Source organism: Monodon monoceros, unplaced genomic scaffold, assembly GCF_005190385.1.
Source record: "Monodon monoceros isolate NGI ecotype Baffin Bay Population unplaced genomic scaffold, NGI_Narwhal_1 Super_Scaffold_10, whole genome shotgun sequence".
In the NCBI taxonomy this organism is placed as follows: domain Eukaryota; kingdom Metazoa; phylum Chordata; class Mammalia; order Artiodactyla; family Monodontidae; genus Monodon; species Monodon monoceros.
The window spans coordinates 48,666,026-48,674,110 of NW_021703766.1; positions in this window are offsets into that span (position 1 = coordinate 48,666,026).

Sequence of the window (8,085 nt, forward strand, 5' to 3'; positions counted from 1 at the left end):
GCCTTGTGATTTTTTCTTGATAGCCAGACATGATGTGCTGGGTAAAAGGAACTAAATAGACCTTAAGCAATGTGGTGGTGAGGTGTAGGTCGGGGCGGCAGGGGAAGAATTCTACAATCCTGTGATTGGTCTCAGTCTTTTGGTGAGTTTATGCCTCTAGACTATGAACTTCACAAGTGTTTTTAATTTTTTTCTCCCTCTTAAGTGGGAGAGTATGACTAGTGCGGGCTGGAGTTGGGTATTCCCCTTCCCCAGGTGAGTTAGGCTCTGATAATACCCCAGCAGGTTAGGATCTGGTTAATTAGTTCTCCCTGGGGCAGGCCTTGTTAGGAAGAACAGAGTGCTCTGATGAATTTCAAAATGGTCCTTTTTCCCCTCTGCCTAAAGCACAAGGGGATTTGTCTCTAGTATTTACTGTGGGAACCAGCTTGAGCTCCTGGAGGTAAATCTCACAAAATTGTGGGGGGCCCTCCTGTGACTGGGTACCCCTGGAGTTTTTTTTTTTTAATTAATTAATTTATTTATTTTTGCGGTACGCGGGCCTCTCACGGCTGTGGCCTCTCCCGTTGCGGAGCACAGGCTCCGGACGCGCAGGCTCAGCGGCCATGGCTCACGGGCCCAGCCGCTCCGCAGCATGTGGGATCTTCCCGGACCGGAGCACGAACCCACGTCCCCTACATCGGCAGGCGGACTTTCCACCACTGTGCCACCAGGGAAGTCCCTATTTATTTTATTTATTTTTATTTTTGGCTGCGTTGGGTCTTCGTTGCTGTGCTTGGGCTTTCTCTAGTTGCGGCGAGCGAGGGCTACTCTTTGTTGTGGTGCGCGGGCTTCTTACTGCGGTGGCTTCTCGTTGCAGAACACGGGCTCTAGGCAATCAGGCTTCAGTAGTTGTGGCTCGCGGGCTCTAGAGTACAGGCTCAGTAGTTGTGGCGCACGGGCTTAGTTGCTCCGCGGCATGTGGGATCTTCCTGGACCAGGGCTTGAACCCATGTCTCCTGCACTGGCAGGCAGATTCTTAACCACTGCACCACCAGGGAACCCGCCCCCCCCTTTCCTGGTGTTTTTAACTCTCAGAGTTGTCCACGCTGAGCCTCCAGCAATTCGTCAATTACAGCTCTGGTTTTCCTACCCTGGCACTGGTTCCCGCAGCAGTTTCTGCCCATGAGTCTCTGCTCTGGTAAGTTTTTATTCTCTGTATTCACCTGTCGGGTCTCTCCAGTCTTGGGGCCAGTGGTTTGCCCTGTGTCCTCACCTCTCTTAAGGATCCTAGAAGTGGTGATTTTTCAGTCTGTTCAGCTTTTTCCTTGTTAAGATGGAGCGGTGACTTCCAAGCTCCTTGCATGTGAAGCTGGAAAAGAGAAGCTACCTAAAGGGCCACGTATGCTTGAAAAGAATGTACGTTCTGCAGTTGCTGGATGTGGTGTTCTACATGCGTCAGTTAGTTCAAGCTGATTAATTGCATTGTTCAAATCTATATTCTTTATGACAGATTTTTTGCTTGTTCTATCAGTTACTGCATGAAGCATGTTAAAATGTTTAGCTATGATTGTGGATTTGTCGACCTCTCCTTTTAGTTCTGTTAACTTTTGCTTTATGATTTTATAGATATTAGGTGCATGCAAGTTTAGGATTGTTACGTGTTCCTAAAAACCCATTTAAAACTATGAAATGTCCCTCTTCAACTCTTGGGATACTTCTATCTAAAGTCTACTTTGTCTGACATTAATATGGCCACACCGGCTTGCTTTCTTTGGGTTAATATTAGCATTGTATCTATTCTCCCTTTATTTTAGTCTAAATCCATCTGTGATTTTATATTTAAAGTGTATTTCTAATAAAGAGTACTTAGTAGGATCTCCTTTTCTCTCAAGTCTGACAATATTTTCCTTTAATTGGAGTGTTTATTTTCATTTACATTTAATATATTTGGTGATATAGTTGTGTTTAAGATTACTGTGTTAGTTATCTGTTGCTGTGTAACAAATCACCCCCAAATTTACTGGCTTAAAACAACAGCAGTCATTGATTATCTCTCAGTTTCTGTGGGTTAAGAATTCATGAGTGGCTCGTCTGTATGATAGTTCAAAATTTTCTACATCCTTGCCAATACTTGTTTTTTGTTGGTTTTTTAAATTTATTTTTTATTTATTTATTTTTGGCTATGTTGGGTCTTTGTTGCTGCACACGGGCTTTTTCTAGTTGTGGCGAGCGAGGGCTACTCTTCGTTGCAGTGCGCAGGCTTCTCATTGCGGTGGCTTCTCTTGTTGTGGAGCACGGGCTCTAGGCGCGCGGGCTTCAGTAGTTGTGGCACGTGGGCTCTAGAGCGCAGGCTCAGTAGTTGTGGCACACTGGCTGAGTTGCTCCGCGGCACGTGGGATCTTCGCGGACCAGGGCTCGAACCTGTGTCCCCTGCATTGGCAGGCGGATTCTTAACCACTGCGCCACCAGGGAAGCCCTGCCAACACTGGTTATTATCTGTCTTTTTTATTGTTGCCATCCTAATGGGTTGAAGTGGTATCTCACTGTGGTTTTGATTTGCATTTTCCTAATGACTAATGATCTTGAGTATCTTTTCACGGGCTTATTGGACACTTGTAATTGGACACTTGAGAAATGTCTACTCAGATCCTTTGCCCATTTTAAAATTGGGTTGTCTTTTTATTATTGTTTTGAAAGAGTTAATTACGTATTCTAGATACAAGTCCTTTATCAGATCTATGATTTGCAAATATTTTCTTTCATTCTGTGAGTTGTCTTTTCGCTTTCAATTTTAAAGAAGTCTAACTTATCTAGTTTTCCTTTTGTTCACCTTGCTTTTAAAAGGTTGTTACCACTGGTATAGACTTCTAGGTTAACAGTTTGTTTTCTTTCAGTGCTTTAAACGTGTCCTTCTCTTGTTTTTTGGCATCTGTTATGGGTTGAATTGAGTTGCCCAAAAAAAGATATATGGACATCCTAATCCCTAGAATGCAACCTTATTTGGAAATAGTGTGTTGCCAATGTAATTAGTTAAGATGGGGTCATAATGGGATAAAGCGGACCTCTAATTCAGTATGACTGGTGTCCTTATAAGAAGACAGCCATGCAAAGACAGAGACACAGGGAGAGTGCAGTGTGAAAAGGAAGGCAGAGACGGGAGTTATGCAGCTGCAAGCCAAGGAGTGTCCGGGGCTGTCAGAAGCTACAGAGGAAGGATTAAAAGCAGGACGCTGCTGACACTTTGATTTTGGACTTTTAGACTTCAGAATGGTGAGACAATACGTTCTTGTTTTAAACCACCTAATTTGTGGTACTTACGGCAACCCTAGAAAGCTAATACAGCTACATAGTTTCTATTGAATAGTCAGACACACTCAGAAATTGATGTCTTTTTAAAAAATGTACTGAGGTATAGTTGATTAACAATGTTGTGTTAGTTACACTGTACAGCAAAGTGATTCAGTTTTATATGTATATATTCCTTTTCGTATGATTTTCCATTATCGTTTATCACAGGATATTGAACATAGTTCCCTGTGCTTTACAGTAGGACCGTGTAGTTTATTCATTCTATATATAATAGTTTGCATCTGGTAATCCCCAACTCCCAATCCATCCCTTCCCCCACCCCTTGGCAACCACAGTTCTGTTCCGTATGTCTGTGAGTCTGTTTCTGTTCTGTAGATAAGTTCATTTGTGTCATATTTTAGATTCCACATATAGGTGATATATGGCATTTGTCTTTCTCTGTCTGACTTACTTCACTTAGTATGATAATCTCTAGGTCTATCCCATGTTGCTGCAAATGGCAAAATTTTCATTCTTTTTATGGCTGAGTAGTATTCCATTTTATATGTATCTAATACCACATCTTTATCCATTCATCCATTGATGGCCACTTAGGTTGCTTCCGTCTCTTGGCAATTGTAACTAATGCTACTGTGAACATTGGGGTGCATGTATCTTTTCAAATCAGTGCTTTTAGTATTTTTTATTTTTTGGATATATACCCAGGAGTAGAATTGCTGGGTCATATGGTAGTTCTGTTTTTAGTTTTTTGAGGCAACTGCATACTGTTTTCCACAGTGGCTGCATCAGTTTACATCCCCACCAGCAATGTATGAGGATTCCCTTAAAAGAAGCTTCTTTAAAAATTCCTTCTGGATTCATGTCCTCTCTTGTCTCCTTATGCTACTCCAGTTATACCCATAACAGATCATTTAACAGTGACCCACATATCTCACGCCCCTCCTCTGTTTTTTGCTTCCGTTCTTTTGTCTTGGAGCTTCATTATGAATAATTCCTGTTGACCTGTCTTCAAGTTTACTGTTCTTTCCTTCTGCTAGCAGTAGTCTGCTGTTAAATCCATCCAATGAGTCCTTTTGAAATTAACATTATAGAAGTGTACTACACGTATGATGAAAATGCTCACACTACCCTTGTTTGGTTCACTGAGTTCTGCAAAATACCTGCACTTCCGTAATCACCGTACAAGTCAAGGCACAGAGTGTTTTTATTATCCTCCTTCCAGCCAATCCTCCTTAACTCCTCCAGGCAATCAGAACTCTGATTTAGGTTATGATTGATTCGCTTCGCCTATGCTAGAATTTATATAAATGAAATAACATCACGTGTACACTTTTAGGGCTGGCGTCTTTCTTTCAGCATAATGGTTTTGGATTCACCCATGATGTTGCATGGATGTGTCATGTTCCTTTTTATTGGGTGGTATTCCTTTGTATGAATATACTGCCGTTTGTTTCTGTTCAAATGAACATTTGAGTTATTTCCAGTTTTTTGATTTTATGAACAAAGCTTCTATGAACATTTGTGTGAAGTCTTTTGAAAGATATATATTTATATTTCTTTTGGACAAATACCCAGGAGAATTCTGAATCATAGGGTAAATGTATATTCAACTTGACAAGAAACTCCCAATCTGTTTTACAAGGTGCGGGTACTATTTTAGACTCCCTTCAATACTATGTGAGAGTTCTGTGAGTTCAATACTATGAGAGCTGTAGCTGCTCCATATTTTTCCAGTGTTTGGTATTGTCAGTCTTTTAAAATTTTAGCCCTTCTAGAAGATGTGTAGTGATATCTCTTTGTGGCATTAATTTGAATTTCCCTGGTAATTGTAGATGTTGAATACCTTTATATGTTTGTTGGCCATTAATACATCTTCTTTTGAGAAGTGTTCAAGTCTTTTGCCCATTTTAAAGTTGGATTTTAAAAAATCTTTTCATTATTAAAGATACTTTATATATTCTGAATTCAACTAATTTGGTAGAAAACATAATTACACATATTTTCTCCCAGGTTCTGGCTTACAGTTTCATTTTCTTAACTTTGTCTTTTGAAGGACAGAAGTTTTCAATTTTGATGTAGTCCCATTTATCTTTTTTTTTCCCTTTTATGGTTAGTGCTTTTAGTGTCTTGTCTAAAAACCTTGGTCTCCGCCAAGTTCGTGAAGATTTTCTCCATTTTTTTCTAGAAGTTTTATAGTTTTAGCATTTATATTTAGGTCTATGATTCATTTGAGGTAATTTTTGTGTGCATTGTGAGTTAGCTTCGGTTTTGTTCATGCAAATGTCCAGTTGTTTCAGCACCGTTTATTGAAAAGACTATCTTTTCCTCTCCTTGAATTACACTACATATTTATAGAAAATCAACTTTGGGTCTATATTTGCACCTCTATTCTGTTTGTATGATATATTTCCTTACACCAGTACCACACTGTCTTGATTACTGTAGCTTTAAAAAACATTTTATTGAAGTATAGTTGATTTACAATGTTATAAATATATATTCTTGGGCTTACCTGGTGGCGCAGTGGTTAAGAATCCGCCTGCCAATGCAGGGGACCCAGGTTCGAGCCCTGGTCCGGGAAGATCACACATGCCGCGAAGCAACTAAGCCCGTGTGCCACAACTACTGAGCCCTCGTGCTGCAACTGCTGAAGCCCGCGCGCCTAGAGCCCGTGCTCCACAGCAAGAGAAGCCACCGCAATGAGAAGCCCGCGCACCGCAACTAAGAGTAGCCCCCGCTCACCGCAACTAGAGAAAGCCCACGCACAGCAACGAAGACCCAACGCAACCAAAAATAAATAAATAAATTAAAAAAAAAAAAAGTCACGCCAAAAACTGAAGAAAACGTTTGCAACACATATATTTAATGAAAACCTTGTCTCCAGAATATATGAAGAACTCAATAATTAATTAAAAGACAAAACACCACAACAAAAAACAGGCAAAAGCCTTGGACACTTAACAAAAGAAGATATATGAATAGCCAGTAGGCTCGTGAAAAGGTGTTCAATATTTTTAAACATTATGAAAATTCAAATTAAAACCACAATGAAATGCCACTACACACCTGCTAGAATAGTTAAAATTTTAAAAGACTCTCAATATCAAGTGTTGGCAAGTACAAAGAATAACACCTTCCTGGTACTACACGGGAAATAGCCCAAACGTTCATCCATAATAGAATGGATAGATAAATTCTGACAAGTTACTACCATGAAATCCCACAGAGTAATGAGAATGAGCAAAGTACTACCTTCACAACAAAGCGGTTGAATCTCTCAAATGCAATGCTGAGTGAAAGAAGATAGAAACCAGAGTTGCTGGAATGTATGATTCCAACGATATAAAGTTCATAAACTGGCAAAAGTAATCGATGGTGTTGGAACCAGGATAGTGGTTACCTTTGGGGGGCAGAAGTGGTTGGAAGAGGATTTAAGGGGGAAAGGTCTATGCCTTGACCCATTTTGGTTACATAGATTCACTCTGGAAATTCATTGAGCTTTGCACTAATGATCAGTGTGCCTTTCTGTAAAATCCAAAGAGGATAGTTTTATAAATCAGAAAGTGGTAGCCTTTCTTCCTCCAATCCTATTCCCCAGAGGTAGCCATGGATACAAATTGGGTAGTGTCTTTATCCAGTTATAAATATAGTTACTGAGCTGTAAATATACTTACTTGCATTTTTCACGTAACAGTGTATCTTGGAGGATGTGGCATATCAGAACTGTGAAGAGCTGCCTCCAATCTTTTATCAGTTACATTGTATTCCATTGCGGGGAGACCCAGTATAAACAGTCACCTGTTGACTGTTTTCCATATTAGCCACTTTGAGCAGTGTAGCAGTGTCCATTTTGCACCTGTGTGAGTATTGCAAAGGGATGCATTCCTAGAAGTGGGGATATGAGCATTTTAAATTTCCCTTTGAAAACCGCTCCATGTATAACAAAGTGCTTTAGGCGAGACTATAAGAAAATGTGGGAGAGCTATTGATACCATTTTCCGCCTCAGGGCCTCTGGGATATTGTGAACTGCAAGATGATATCTGTGTTCCAGGTGAAGGTTGAATCTCAGAGCAGATGCTTCTTCCTCCAGGAAGCCCTCCCTGATTCCCAGACAGGGTCAGAGAATTCTTGGGCTTCCCCAGCTGCCTGAGCTCCCCACGTCTAGCCCTGACCACTCTGGATGATAGATGTGTCTCCCCACACACACACACACACCCGACTTGTCAGTTCCATAAGAGCAGGGCCAAAACTGTTGAAGTCACCACAGTGTCCCCAGCACCACCCTGCACAAGGTTGGGCACAGAGGATGAACTCGGATGGATGGATGGATGGAATTTATAGGACTAGAGAGAGTGGAGACTCCGAGCGGACAGGACTCAGCTCCCAGGGGCTCAGAGAGGGGGGTAGAGACTTGAGGATTGGGAGGGGGGCTTCCAGAAGGGGACAGGGTCTCAAGGAGAGAGATAGAGACTCAGAGAAGGGTGGCATCTCAGGGATAGGCATGGGAACTCAGAGAGGTGACTGGGGTTTAGAGAGAGGAGTTGAAGCTGGCGAGGACCACGGATGCTCCGATAGGGGGTGCAAGTTGCAGAAGGCCTGGGAGCTGAGGCTCCAAGGCAGGGTGCCGGCTCGGTAAGTTCCCTCCTTTGTCCTCCTCCTTTTGCAGACAGCGAGACCCAGGCTTGTCTCCTCAAGCTTGACACCTGCTCAGATCTGGAGGGCTGGGGAGGGGCCCAGGGGCTTTGCTGGGTCAGCACTGGACGCTGTTGATCTCTCCCCTACACCTCAGGGGC